Consider the following 14,104-nt stretch of genomic DNA (forward strand, 5'->3'; position numbering starts at 1 on the left):
TTTAATACGACATCATACATTCTTCACAATCTGAAAAACGACCTTTTGTATTTAGTAGGGGCTGCGCGGCTTCTTGTTTCGTACTCCATTGAAGTAGGTTTCCTATTGTACTCACCAATTTTTTTTAAAGGACGCGCAAGCCTATCAATATTCATGACCCTATTTTACATATGAATTAGAAAGCATAATACACAGTATTCGCAAGTGCATACTGTTTAGACTCGATCTGTGTAATGGCCTTGGTTCACACTTTCTCCTTTTCTTCCAGTAAGAACTCATAGTACAATGTATGCTTTGAACAGAAAACCAACAACTTTAAAAAGACACAAACTGTAGGCATATAGAAGTTCATAATCCAGAAAAAACGATCCGACGCTTCGGCGGCGGCGCCACGACTCCAATGCTAGTCTGGCTTCCAGACCCTCTGCCCATACTATTTCGCTATCCATGATATTGACGCCCTCAACGTCGAAAACTAGTATAGTTTAAGTTGATTTTCTCGCGCAGAGGGTCTGGAAGCATTCGTCTTGGAGTTAATGGATTCCGCCCGATTTTGGGCGGAATCCATAAATCTGTCAGCGCTCCCGTCCTCTGAAGCGCGAAATTCGAATTATCCTGCTCAGCGTGTTATCAGAGCCGGGTGGTGGGAGGACTCTCCCTACTACCTGTGTGTTGGCATTGCGGCGTGTGTGTACCAATGGTGTGGATGGTGTATACTGTAGTATGCAGGATGAGGGTGATGGTATACAGGTACATTCAGGGAGGCGTATACCTCTCTGCACACGAACATTCGGACTTTTCTAAGATCTAAAGTAAGGTCGGATGGAAGAATCGGCAATCGTAGACAGTGTGTACTCCATGATGTGTATTCCTAAAAGTTTTCGATGTTTTTGATTGTTACTCACGTTTTTTCCTGTTTACTACTACAGATGCGCACAATGGTCAAGTGAACTATGTTTCCAATAAAATTAAAGCAGACCATTTTGTGTCATTGTGTCTATCGACGAAATCAAAAATCACATATCCTTGTTACTTATGTTATAAGCTCAATGAGGAATAGGTGTCCAAGGAAGATTTTTTTTTTTTGTTTCTTCATTTGTGCTGGGGGTTTTTTTCAACTAATGTAGGGCCTATAGTGCAATACAATCAGTAAATGCGAACCACATTTCCCTTCCTTCCTTTACAAAGTATCTCAATCACAGTATTTTAATGCATAACCATCTGGGTCGTTTTCTCGTTTCCACTATGTTGTCTAATGGATTTCTTTTGTAGGCTCGACTTGGGGAAAACCAGCAACATTTTTTTTTACCTTTTTTTTTTTTTAGTAGGCCTTTATGAGTATGAATGTAAAAACCGGTCTAATTTGACTACTAGTATACTGAATCCTTCAAATAAAGCAAAATTCACGGATCTTTGACCAATGAAAAAATACAAAATGGATGCATATTTTGATAGAAACTGGCAATTTCAGATACACATTTTTTTTCTATATGTGATATTGAGTTCACTTCAATGATTTAATCTTAAAGGGTGTGTACAGTTCAGGTCGTGGTGAGGATATAGCTTTTAACGTTTTGCGAGATATTCAGAAACCTTCTAAGTTCTATAAGGGGTATCAAAAGTTTATTCGATGAAAATCGGTTTTGAAATGGCCGAGATAACCAAAAACAAGGTGAAACAAAGAGATCCTAATAAAGTTGTGGCATGTCGCCTTTTATTATTAGCACTTTTTTTGATATCTCAGCCATTTGAAAACCAATTTTCATCAAATAAACATTGAATCCTTCTTAAAATGACATGCTCTTTCATATTTCATAAGAGGCTTTTCATTATCTCGCTTAGGAATGTTCAAAAGATGAATGCCCACCTCAACCAGTACTGTACAGTCCCTTTATAGGTGCTATAGACGTGGAATGCAATCATCAGCTCAATGTAAATGAACATTATCTGAGGTCCCAAATCTTTCCGACATTCATCAAAGTGCGAATTGGTGCTCAAATATCCAAATAAACAGCATCAACAGTGAAGTATTTTAATTTGTTGCTTTTTTTGGGGGGGGGGGGGGGGAAGGGGGGATGTATTGGGTTTCTTCAGAGAGAAACAAGTTAACAATTCATGTATACATTATTGTTGTTGTTGTTGTTGTTTTAAAGAACGAAAGAAGAGAAAGAGAAAATGGGGCCCTATAGGGCCTACAAATAATTTGCCCCAGACAGCACTTAACAAAAAGCAAGCATTATAAATCTTAGAGAGATATAATTACTGTTCTCATGATATCAATGATCATTTTCGACGAATAATGAAAACTCTAAAGAGGTTTCCCAAATCAGGTATCCGGAATTGTGAGTTTCAAAATCAGGCATCTTTGTGGATGAAAAAATTGACTAGGCCCTCTAAAAAAACAAAACAACAACAACAACAACAACAAAACCCTGCAAGTATAATAGACTTGATTGTGGCGATATTGATTGATGCACAACGCCTTCCGCTGTATTTGTTCGTATAACGTTAAACTCATACTTAAGAGTCAGAACGATGAGATACATTACAAAAACACACAATTTCTCCATCTGAAAAGCATAGTGCTTCCACATGCTCTGTAAAATATGTTGATGACAAGCTATTATTATTGCATAAGGCAGGCTAATATTCTGAGAAAAGCTATGATTCAATATGACCTGTGCACGGGAAAAATATAAAAAAATTTTATTCAAGCTAAAAGTACAGTCAAACCTGCCTTAGCGGCCACCTGTCTATAGCGGCCACCTGTCTATAGCGGCCACTGCAAAATCCCCCCGAGAGAAAAGCCCTGTTAAAGACCCTGTGTATAGCGGCCACCTCTCTAACGCGGCCAGCGGCCACAAATTTTGTTTCCCGCGGGAGATATTAACCTGTCTATAGCGGCCAAAAACCCAATGGAGCCGTAGCCAAGCCGATAATTCAGCGTATTTTTCTGTTTAGCCGTGCGAGCAACGTTCAGTGATCGCCACCGCTGCATTCATCCCTCATTCAGTCCTAATAATGCACGATTCTTCACGACAATAAACATGCTACTGTGCAAGAATTTCATATATGGCGGTTCTACACCGCCATGGTTAAATGCATGAAACGAACGGTGTATGCATACGTACACACATACACTGTACATGTACATGTAAGGATACAATGATGAAACATGTACATGTAAGCAATGCACACAAAGTTGGATTACCTGTCTATAGCGGCCACCTGTCTATAACGGCCACTTTTTCCGTCTCCCTTGGGTGGCCGCTATAGACAGGTTTGACTGTATCTGAGTTGGACATATTATATTCTTTAAATTTTTGTCAATGCTTTCATACGTATAATTCTCATTGTTATAATTCGTTACGTTCCGAACAAAGTTCGCTAATGCGAATGATTAAGTTCATTATTCCGAAAGTTTGTCAGTGCTAAAATGTAATAAGTTTCGTGAATCAAAAATTTATGATTAATCCCAAAATGAATGCAGAGTCGTAATTCTTCAGAAGGTTTGTTGATCAGATCATGTTTTTCGGAATGACGAACATTATTCAATATCATCAGATGATATTGAATAATGTTCCTTATTCCGAAAAACTTAATTGGGTTCTTTATTCCAAAGTTTCGTTCATCCCAAAATGAATGAAGGGTCGTTATTCCAAAGGCGCGTCAATCTGGTGATGAAATAGGATTCGTAATTCCGAAAATAAAATATGTTTTATTTTTCAGCGAAATGCGGTGTTGTTATTGTTAAGATACTATATAGAATATTACGCAATGAAATTTAAGGGAAGAGCGCTGGAATACAATTGGAATTTTGGACTGCATTATTGATAGAAAACGAATATTTCCTCTTCTTCCTCCGTATTCCACCTTTCCCATATACTCTATAGCCAACATCGTCATCGGGATGAACCATTCTTTGCCACATTCACCATTCAATTATCGGAATCAGGAATGTAACACCATCAATATTTACAAAAGGTCACACAAGTGCTCGGTTTTCCCACCTCCCTGGTTATACCACCTATATGGCCTACATGCTTACATCCTATAAGGTCCAAGGAGCATATTAATATCAACTAAAGACATGCATATGGTGAAATGGAGAAGTTTGTCGTCGAGGGATTAAAAAGCAAAAATTGTGACAGGATGGAGACCAAAATTAATAATTGGTTGTGGTGTGCCATATAGTACCGAACTTATTTCTGTTCTCTACTTATCTACACTCAATTTTCATTTTGCATTGAATGAGGTAATAAAAGCAGCCAACTTGCGTTGCTTCTTATATAGAAATAAAAAAAAAAACAATTAATAGTCTTACGATGGGGTGATAATTGTCTCTAAACATATCATTTGTCATAAACTTGGCTCCTGTTTCTTTTATAGAAAGTTTATTATGATTAACTAATATGGACGGGTCTCTGAGCATATGAAAAACAATGAAAAAAAGTACATGAGCATCTTTTGAGAATTTGAATTGAGGCAAAATATTCCACAAAACTGATACTTCCTTATATATGGATATACAAGTGATAAATCTGCAATAAGCTGAAAAAATATATGAGTTACATGGACAAATCTATATCAAATGCTAGAGCTTGTCATATCTTAATTATGTGAATACAAAAACTGTAAGTCAGAGTCTATTATTGTTTGTAACGTTTGGCCGTTAATTTTTTTTTGCATGATGACCTTGGGAAATGAAGTCTTTCAGCTGAAAATATCCAAAACCAAGCTGCAATGATAATTCATTATGATTGCACTGTATACGTCCACTTGATATATGCCAGCAATGAACCATGTTAATTGCGACTTAAACTAAATAATTAGTATTCTTTCTTGCATATATACCCATGGATGTTCTTAGCAAAACAAGGCTTTTTAAGGGGGGGGGGGCATAATTGCCCCGAAGCGCATCATGCTTCAAACAATGGCCTTCTGTCAAAGAAATAGTTTTTTGATTATTTGTTTCATTATACATAACCAAGCGCTTCAGACAAGGTTTTTATCATCAAGTGACTTTATGAAAAATAAATTGGAAATGAATAGATGTGGCTCTTATCGCGCGTTCTTTTAAAAACTGGTCCCCCTATAGATGCTATAATTGCTAAATGAATGGATGTTGGAGCATATAGTGGTAAGAAGTGACCTTGTACGGCTATCAAGCGGGCTATTTCAAGGGATAGAAGATGGTGTATGAAGACATCTTATATTGAGGGGCCACAATACCCCAGCTCACCTATACATGCAAGTGTACTTCATTTTTCTTGTGTGGGTTCATACATATCCCGATGTTATTATCTTGGTGATTATCATATGTGTGAGATGAAGAAATAAACAATATCGTAGAATATTTTTAAGTTTAGTCAGTTGCCGCAATGTTTCCACGAGAGGGACACGATATTATGAAGACAAGAACTGATCGGAAGAGCACGTTGCTAATCATCTGTTTCTTTTTTATTCACTAGCTGAAAGAAGGGTCTCAACTGAACGTATTCATCAGCAAACACGAACATAAAAAGTACATGTACATAGAATAATACATTATATATCACATGGGCCGGCCACCCACAACTCATCTCCACATACAAAGTTTTTACAAAAAATTTTGCACAATACTCCGCTGCACTTTCTTTTTTCGATTTCATTTTTCGCTCTTTGGATGCCATGTGTCTTGGGCATGGTGTATTGACAGTAGCTCCGTGCATAGTGTGGATATAGTGACTAAATAGGCCCTATCAGAAACAGGATTATCGCACCAGATAACCTTTCCATGCAGTAACTCCACGGACAGTGGATGCATGCATGTAATGTATATGGAGAGTGTCCTTGGGACCTCTGGGTGAGGATGCAGGGGTCACTAACGTGACCTCTTCCTTATTACGTAATGACAGAATGATCGCCCTCGCTCACTGGGGGTAAATTTAGGCTCCTCCCACTTGAAGCGAATGTGCCCAGACCCTTTGCCTTCGGTAAAGGCGGCGACTTCGTCGCGGGGCGGCGACTTCGTCGCCGCGGAGTCCAGTTGACAAAGGGTCTGGAAACCAGACTACTCCAATGCAGGCCTACTGGTTCAGTATGACAGACGTACCGATCATTACGTCACACACACGTCTCACTAGACTGTCGCCTACTTTATTTTTATACTACTATGCCTACTACGATCATCATAGCGAAAACATAGCTGCTCGTGAGAATACTAGTAGCTGACAGTGAGAATTTATACACGTACAGTAGGGTGAGACTGAGAGGGGAGGGGTTGTTGCTTCCAATACTACCAGACAGCAGGTGCAAACTTATCAAGTGCGGTACATGCTTTGATGGTCTCATGAGAAAGCACCCATCAAATCCGTCGCCACGCTAGATACGACGCGTCAGTGGTGGATAATAAGGCGAGGCTGCTGCGTGTACGTGTGGATGTGTGCTCCACTCGTTTGACTCCTGCATGCGGATCGTGAGCTCTCCACGAACAATGGTTACAGTAGAAGAGATGATCTTGTCATAACGGGTGTCCCACATCAAAAAGGACGACTGATCACTTATTGCTTGTAAGTTATGGCATCGTGATGTATTTTGTGTGTATGTGGAATTGTGATGTATCAGCTTAATTGAGAGTGTGATGCGATGATTACATGGTTTCATAATGCGTTGATTTTGTGAGCGGGCCCGGGTGAGCAAGCAGTCTGCTTGTAAACGTGTACCTCCTCGGCAAGGCTCGGGCACGCAGCAGGTGTGCGGCTGGCGCTGAACTCATAACCGCAGGCCCTCGACAATCCACGCAGGATACCTAGGTGTGCCCTGAGCTGCGGCTGCGCTGCTGTAGCTCTTTAATATCACTGTAGTCACAGTCATCCCTTTCCACCACAGGCCTTTCAGTTCTTTATTATTCAACAAGAAGTCGAGTTCAAGATATTTGTACTCATATTTGATGCATTTTGAGATACCCCATGGCCAGTAAGTATGCCCATAAAAAATAATGTGCCTGAGCCAAAGCTGCAGCATGAATTACCAGGTACCTTATTTATCCTACCATAAATGTTTCAGTGACTAATTGTATCCCCCCCCCCCCCCCCCCGAACAGAGTTCGGAGGATACTATGGATTTGGCCTTGTATATTCATTAGAATTAGATTTAGACATTCAAACATGTTTTGTTAATGACCCTGAGTCCAAGATTAGATAAGCATTCAGCGACATCATCATTTTCAGGGCATGAGAGTTTTAGAGATAAATCTGATTTCAGACCTTTAGTACTCTGCCCAAAACCTATAGGAGCCTTTTCAGACTTTTTTTCAGACATTTATTTTGCTGTTCGAATGCATAATACATTCACAGGTGTATGCACTGAACATTATTTTTTTCTGGCATAAGTTTCAGACTTTTTAGACTTTCTTCATCTCACAACCCTGCTAAATATCCCTATCTCATTATTACTGTAAAAACTTGAACAGCAGTGGCGCTGTGTAAGTTCAGAAACATATGTGCAGGTGCAGAGTACAAGCTCTATTTTATTGTTGTCCTCTATGAAAAAGATGGAGCATTATCTCCGTCACCAAATTACCGTGTAAATTAATTTTGCAAATTTTCTCAGCAATTAACAGGGTGGGAAAAGAAATGTGAAGTTACGAGCTCTGAAAGTGCATTGATTTCTATTGTGAAGTGACAATGTTTTAGTTAGTGATAGAATGTGAAAAATTAGATTTGATTACTGCATACAGTGTGATGTACATTCTGCCTGTGCATGCTGCTCATTGATATCGCATTACAGGAAGTTCACAAGTTAACACAGAAAGTGTGACCCCGCTTGACCTCCACGTGTTGGGATTTGGTGCTGGAGATCAACTAATTAATTATACAATCACTTTTTTGATCTTGTGATATGGAATTCAAATGTTGCTTTTTCTTTTGTTCTATCAATCTTTCATACTTGATTATTCCTTCTCTCTACTTTCACTAATTCATAATCCATCAACCTGTGTAAGTGCAAGATGAGCCAACTAACAATACATCATTTTACTTTTCACTTGATTCAAAATGTATGAGATCTACAAATGTTTGTTTGTGTGTTTGTTTTTATCAAGCTCCTGTTAAAGAGTGTAAATGCTGAGTGACTAGCTGCTGATGATTTTGGACACCAGAATGAGTGTTAAACACCTTTTGTTTAAATGGCAACGATATTTTAGACATGTGTACATAACGTAGAACTGTATTTTAGAGTTTGTGGATAAAATGGATAATCCATGGTTTCTTCATCAAAACGGCTTGCTTTTATTTATTTTGTTGGGGGTCTTTTTCTCTTTCATTTGATATCTTTCCCCATTTGGTTTAAAGACTATGCCATTTGCCAATTACAGAGAGAAATTGAAGATCAAGAAGAATTGCAATGAGTAGTGCGACATTATGAGATCAAGAAATAAACACCACACATCAGTGAAACTGAACACATTTTGGAAAATATATAAAGCTGTATGAAAGAAGTTTACAATTTTCATGCCAACAAATCCTACAATATACTTAGTAGTTTCCATCAGACATTTGTTATCATTGTCACTATCTTAATATTACAACCCTGAAACACATCGTTTCTGTGTACATGAATGCTAATAATATAGAGTGGTTTCCAAAGACTCATGTTTGTAAGTTGTATTCAACTACTGCAGTCCTTGATGTTTGACTAAAGTTGTATTAAACCATGGACCCTAAGGGTCCATGATTAAACATTTGTCCACTTCTTACTAGCATTTCAATTGGCTAATTCTATGTGTATGTCTGTAAAGTTATGTGTGCAAAATATTCAGCAGTGGGTATACAATCATGTGAGACAAAGCACATACTGTACGTACAGTTTGTAGCTTTGAGTTATCAAAGTGCTCTCTCTCTCTCCCTCTCTGTGTCTTTCTCTCACTTTCCCTTCTCCAGAGAAAGATATCAGTTTGGGATCTTTTACCTTAAATTCGGATTATCTGGCAGGGGTTAAACCTCGGTCAGTAGCCCTTGACCCTTTTGTTGAAAGTAGTTCAGACGCTGGTTTTGTGTGTGTGGTTCCCTTTTTTTTTTTTCATTCACTTGAATAGCCTCAAGTTTTTATGGCAGTAATGGTCATTCAGAATGGCCATCTATAGAGAAGATAATTGCCAGTCATGGAGTCTTATTGCCTCGTTCTCTTTACAAAGTGAGGAAATAATGGATAGAGCATGAGCAAGAGCAAGCCTCTATCACACCACATGCAGTTAACCCATTGAGGACGAACTTAATACTTTGCTATTACTCGTATAATACGCTTTTCCCATAGACACACTACCGGAGTATACTCGGGATAGTCTTCTGTGGGTTAAAGATGTGGTTTAAACATGTGGATTCTATGAAGTGGGAAGCCTGGCCTGGCTCGGATATATTCCATATTTTCCCCATGTAATGAATCATGTACAGTACACCTTTATCACTGATCTCCATGTACTGTAAAGTATACACACAGCCAAAGAATCTTGACAGGAGTCCAGTGTTACCAGAGACTCCAACTCTCCCGTTTTCGACGGGAGATCTCCCGCCGAAAACCCATTTTTGCAAAATCTCCCGTTCTCCCGTTTAAGATTTAATTTCTCCCGCCCTGGCTCTTTGTCTCCCGTTGGAAAGGATTTCTTACATATTTCTATCGTATGTTGACAAAATAAGCCTTATAGATAGCACCAGAGAGCATCTAGAACCCTGGGAATTTCGCGCTTTGCACACATCAACTTTGAGTCTCCTGTTTGCTAGGGGTTTCAGGCGGGAGAATCTCCAGATCAGAAGGTACTTTGGGTTGGAGTTTCTGTGTTACCGATGAGTATACGTACGCTTCGATGCACATCATTTTCCCTGACCAGTGCTGTTCACAGCCTTTATACATTGTATGTACCCTGATGAGCAGTGAATGAATTTGGCCACCCATGCTACTGGGTCTTTGAATACCCTTGCCTGTGAAGATGAGATAACCACTACTACAGAGCTGTACAATATGCAGAGCTACCAAGTCTCACGCATTCTGCGTGAGACTCAAGCATTTAGGGGCCATCTCACGATCTCACGCATGGCACCCATTTTTCTCACGCATCGGGTGAAGTCTGCAACTTGGGCCTATAATAATGAGCATAGCTCAAAAAATTAAAGTGATAGGTGCAAATGAAGGTATATTTCCCTTTTGTCTTTCAATGTAAAAAATAGTCACTTAAGTATGCACCTGATCGCACCATTAAGAGCTAAAAATTGAAAAAGCTCCCTACCGTGGGAGGCCACAGGGGTGAAAAACCCCTCCCACACCCTCGCTCGCGCGCACATTCGCATGCCGTAATGCCGAGTCATGAAAATCTCACTCATAAAATTTTGTTGAACTTGGCATCCCTGAATATGTATAGTACTTCAAATACTATTACTTCAATTTCTGCTACTGCTGCTGCTACTACTACTACAAATGATACCGTTGTACTACTGTATACGCTATATATTTCGCGTGGGTTTTATTTTCGCGAATTTCGCGAGTCGGGAGCTATTCGCGAAATTAACAACACGCGAAAATATTACCTTCCAAAATGAATCCCTTGCCTTGATGATACGAACATTTCAGTACTAGTATACCATGTCACGGCTTACCGAACAGACCATACTGGCTAAGCTTGTTTACGCACGTCCACGTCTACTTACGAATACTGTAGAGAGCCAATCCATTATCGCAACGGGACCACTCGTCAGAAATCTAGCGCGATGGACTTAACCACTTCAAAAATGTTGAATTCTGACTTACTAGTTCGCAGAGTTTGGTAAGTTTTTTTCATGCAGTGTATAACTAGTATCATTCTTATTTGCTAGTAAGTTGAAAATTCACACTTTCTTTGCCACTTCATATTTTCTCTGGTCCCCCAATCGCGAATTTAACCACTCGCGAAAATGTGTGACAGCGGCAATTCGCGAAAATTTATGTACGCGAAAATTATAGCGTATACAGTACTTGTACTTCATTTCTCTACTACTTCTACTACTACTGCTGCTGTTTTGTACATCTTGTACATTGTATTTCTACTGCATTAAAAACATCATCTACTGTACAGTGACTACCGGTAGGTGTAACAGCCTCCAGTTTGTTTTAGTCCCATTTTATCTTTATGATATTGTGTCTAGCAACATTTCTATATGAAAATGTTTGAAATTAATGACCAGTAAAATTGTCAATTGTAGAATAATTACATCATCTGGCACTCCATGGGTGTTGGAAACTAGATCTTAAATGCCACCCACCAATAATATGAGACTCACCTAACAAGTTCTCTTTTCATATCCCTTTTGTTTGGTCAGAGCTGCTCAGACTGATAGCTGTGATTGCCAAGCTTTAAAATTGTCAAATTCACACTGCTTCAACTGAGGGACATTGTGTCATTTCAGAATGAAGTTTCAGCTAGATGTTGTGCAATGTTTGGATTTGCGAGTAGTTTGAAGTTTTGGAAAATAAGGACTTACACTTTTAAATGTGCATCTACCAGAAAGTGACTTGCTCATAAAAACAAGCTCGAGGCTGATGCATATGTGCTTTAACATTATCTTCAAATTGAGCGCAACTTTTGATTTTGTGTCGTCTCTGTGTTATTTGAAATTTACACAATATTCATGGGCATGAGATGGGATTGAGATAATGTATTTAGTTTTTGTATAATGCAAAATGGAGCATAAAATGTTTGAGAAAAGATCTGTCCAATCTAAAAGCAGGTTACAATACATGTACATCATCACCGCACAAACAGCATGCTACTCCAATATCCAAAGTGAAGAACACTGTGATCCTTCTGTCTGACGGAAACCTGTCCAATTAAGAGTCAATACTGTGGCCTTTACAAAGAAGAAAGAAAAGTCGGCATGCAAACATTTATTTTGGGTACCCGTACGCTACAAATACAGTGTATAATGGGGCTATCACTTCACAGTATAAGTACCCAGATAAGCAATTTAAAGAATCTACAGTGTAAGTACTCTTTGTGTCTTTATCATACACCACTGTTTAAAGCTTGACTGTTTACTCAGCAATAACACTGTTGACATAGCCCACATCTCCTGTTGTATCATTACATACAATGTGCATTGAATAGAAAACAAAACAAAACATACAAATTAGATTCTTTAAATAATGTAAAGACTGGATCATAGTGCTCAGATTTTAAGCCAATTTGTATGATTTGTAGTACTGTTGTCACAGACAAAACAAAAACATAGTGTGTTATAGTATAGTGATGATCAATGCATAATGTTGCTGCGCTAAATAGCACAATTTGCCCAGTAGAACTACAATGTATCAATATTTAAACTATTCATCATACATATTTTAGTACTGGTACAAATTCATGTCTGTTTGAGTTTCTCTTATGGTTAAAGGACAAGTTCACCTTCATAAACATAAGGATTGAGAAAATGCAACAATATTAGTAGAACACATCAGTGAAAGTTTGAGGAAAATTGGACAATCGATGCAGAAGTTATGAATTTTTTAAATTTTTATGTTGGAACCGCTGGATGAGGAGACTACTACAGATTGTGAGTCATATGCATACAACAGTATAAAGAAAATGTAAAAGAAAATTCAACATATTTCCACTTTTTTCGCATAATAAAAGAGCACTTGACTTGCCTCTTTCTAAAGGCAGGGGGAATAATATTACCCATAACATTTGTCGGTAACAAGTCAGGGGAATGTGTACTTTTTTTCAAAAGATGGAATTTTGTGAAATTCTCTTTATGTTTTCCTTATATTGTTGTACGCATGTGACATCTAAGTTATTCATACATTGCAGTAGTCTTCTCATCCAGCGGGTACTGCACAAAAACTTCAAAAATTCATAACTTTTGAACGGATTGTCTGATTTTCCTCAAACTGTCAATGATGTGTTCTACTAATATTGCTACATTCTCTCAATCCTTATGTTTATGAAGGTGAACTTGTCCTTTAAATCCTTGAAATCTAATATACGCTGTTGTATGAGATTGTGGACTATATGGGCATGTACACATATATTCTACATGATCAATTTGATACACTTGACATGCAGTAAATGTTAGAAGCCATCATCCTTGAGATGGTTGGCTTGTGTCATTTGTGGATTCTATTGCGTAATACTCGTGAGATATTACGTCAGGAGAGAGCCCGCCATGTGTGCATGCGCAGTAGAACCAATACGTCATCGTGCATGCTGAGATTCGGACGGAGGATTTTATCCCTCCGTTTTTTCTGGCATTTTTCTTCGGATTTTGCCTATCTAGTGAATGTGTTTTGGGGTAAAATTGCTCCAAGACACTAGAACTGTACCCTGCTATTGGGCAGACAAAACAGTTTTCGAGCATCGAAAGCAGTTTCGAGTATCAAATCATGGATTCATCGGTTTCGCCGATCTCGGTGAAAGAGAAATTTCGCGCTGCCGCTCCACGTGAGCCCACGGCAGCTTCACACGCCGCCACGGGCGGACAACCAGCCGCCGCACAGGGGAAGCTCACAGAGCTGTGTGCCCCTATGGCTACACAAGATGGCGGGAAATCGAAACCTGCTCAGCGCACAGCGCAAGTAAAGAAGAGCAAACCTACAAATCCGGCAAAAACCCAGTCATCGACAAGCTCCGATGTGAACACTAGACTGAGTAAATTGGAAGACTTGCTGGAGTCAGTTATTCAGCGATTACCGACGGAAAATCGTACTGCAAACTCTACAGGAGTATTGCATACGTCTGCAGTTACACCGCAGCCACGGGCTGCACACACTACCGATGATACGTATTCACATACGAGTACACAGCAGCCATACAGTGGCGAGCATTGTGAATACACGGGCGCCGGTATGGGGCAAACGCATTCAATCGCGGATGACGAGGAATGCTACCCAATCATGCCAGACGAAGTTCCACATATTGCGGCGAAGTTCGCAGTGAACGCAGATATCGGGGAACCGATAGAGGAAGAAATTGCTCAGTCAGCTACATATTTGCTCACACATCAACTGGAAAACAAAGCACTAGAGGAGACAGCAGCTAAATATGCTCTGCCCAGTAACTGCCAAGCTATGGATTCCCCAAAAGTGAACCCCTTCATTTGGGACA

General features: G+C 39.3%; 1 protein-coding gene across 1 annotated transcript in view; it reads left to right on the forward strand.

The window, feature by feature from the left end:
• Window positions 1-6,124: 6,124 nt before the first annotated feature.
• The window catches only part of LOC139744009 (N-acetylated-alpha-linked acidic dipeptidase 2-like), a 54,204-nt gene continuing 46,224 nt past the window's right edge, over window positions 6,125-14,104 (forward strand). Inside the window, exon 1 of the mRNA XM_071654475.1 lies at window positions 6,125-6,551. The gene's annotated coding sequence lies outside the window, so the exon portion shown is untranslated. The remainder of the gene's footprint in view (window positions 6,552-14,104) is intronic.

Source organism: Diadema antillarum, unplaced genomic scaffold, assembly GCF_040938485.1.
Source record: "Diadema antillarum isolate AM-2024a unplaced genomic scaffold, OU_Dant_1.0 seq00001128_RagTag, whole genome shotgun sequence".
Taxonomy (NCBI): Eukaryota; Metazoa; Echinodermata; class Echinoidea; order Diadematoida; family Diadematidae; genus Diadema; species Diadema antillarum.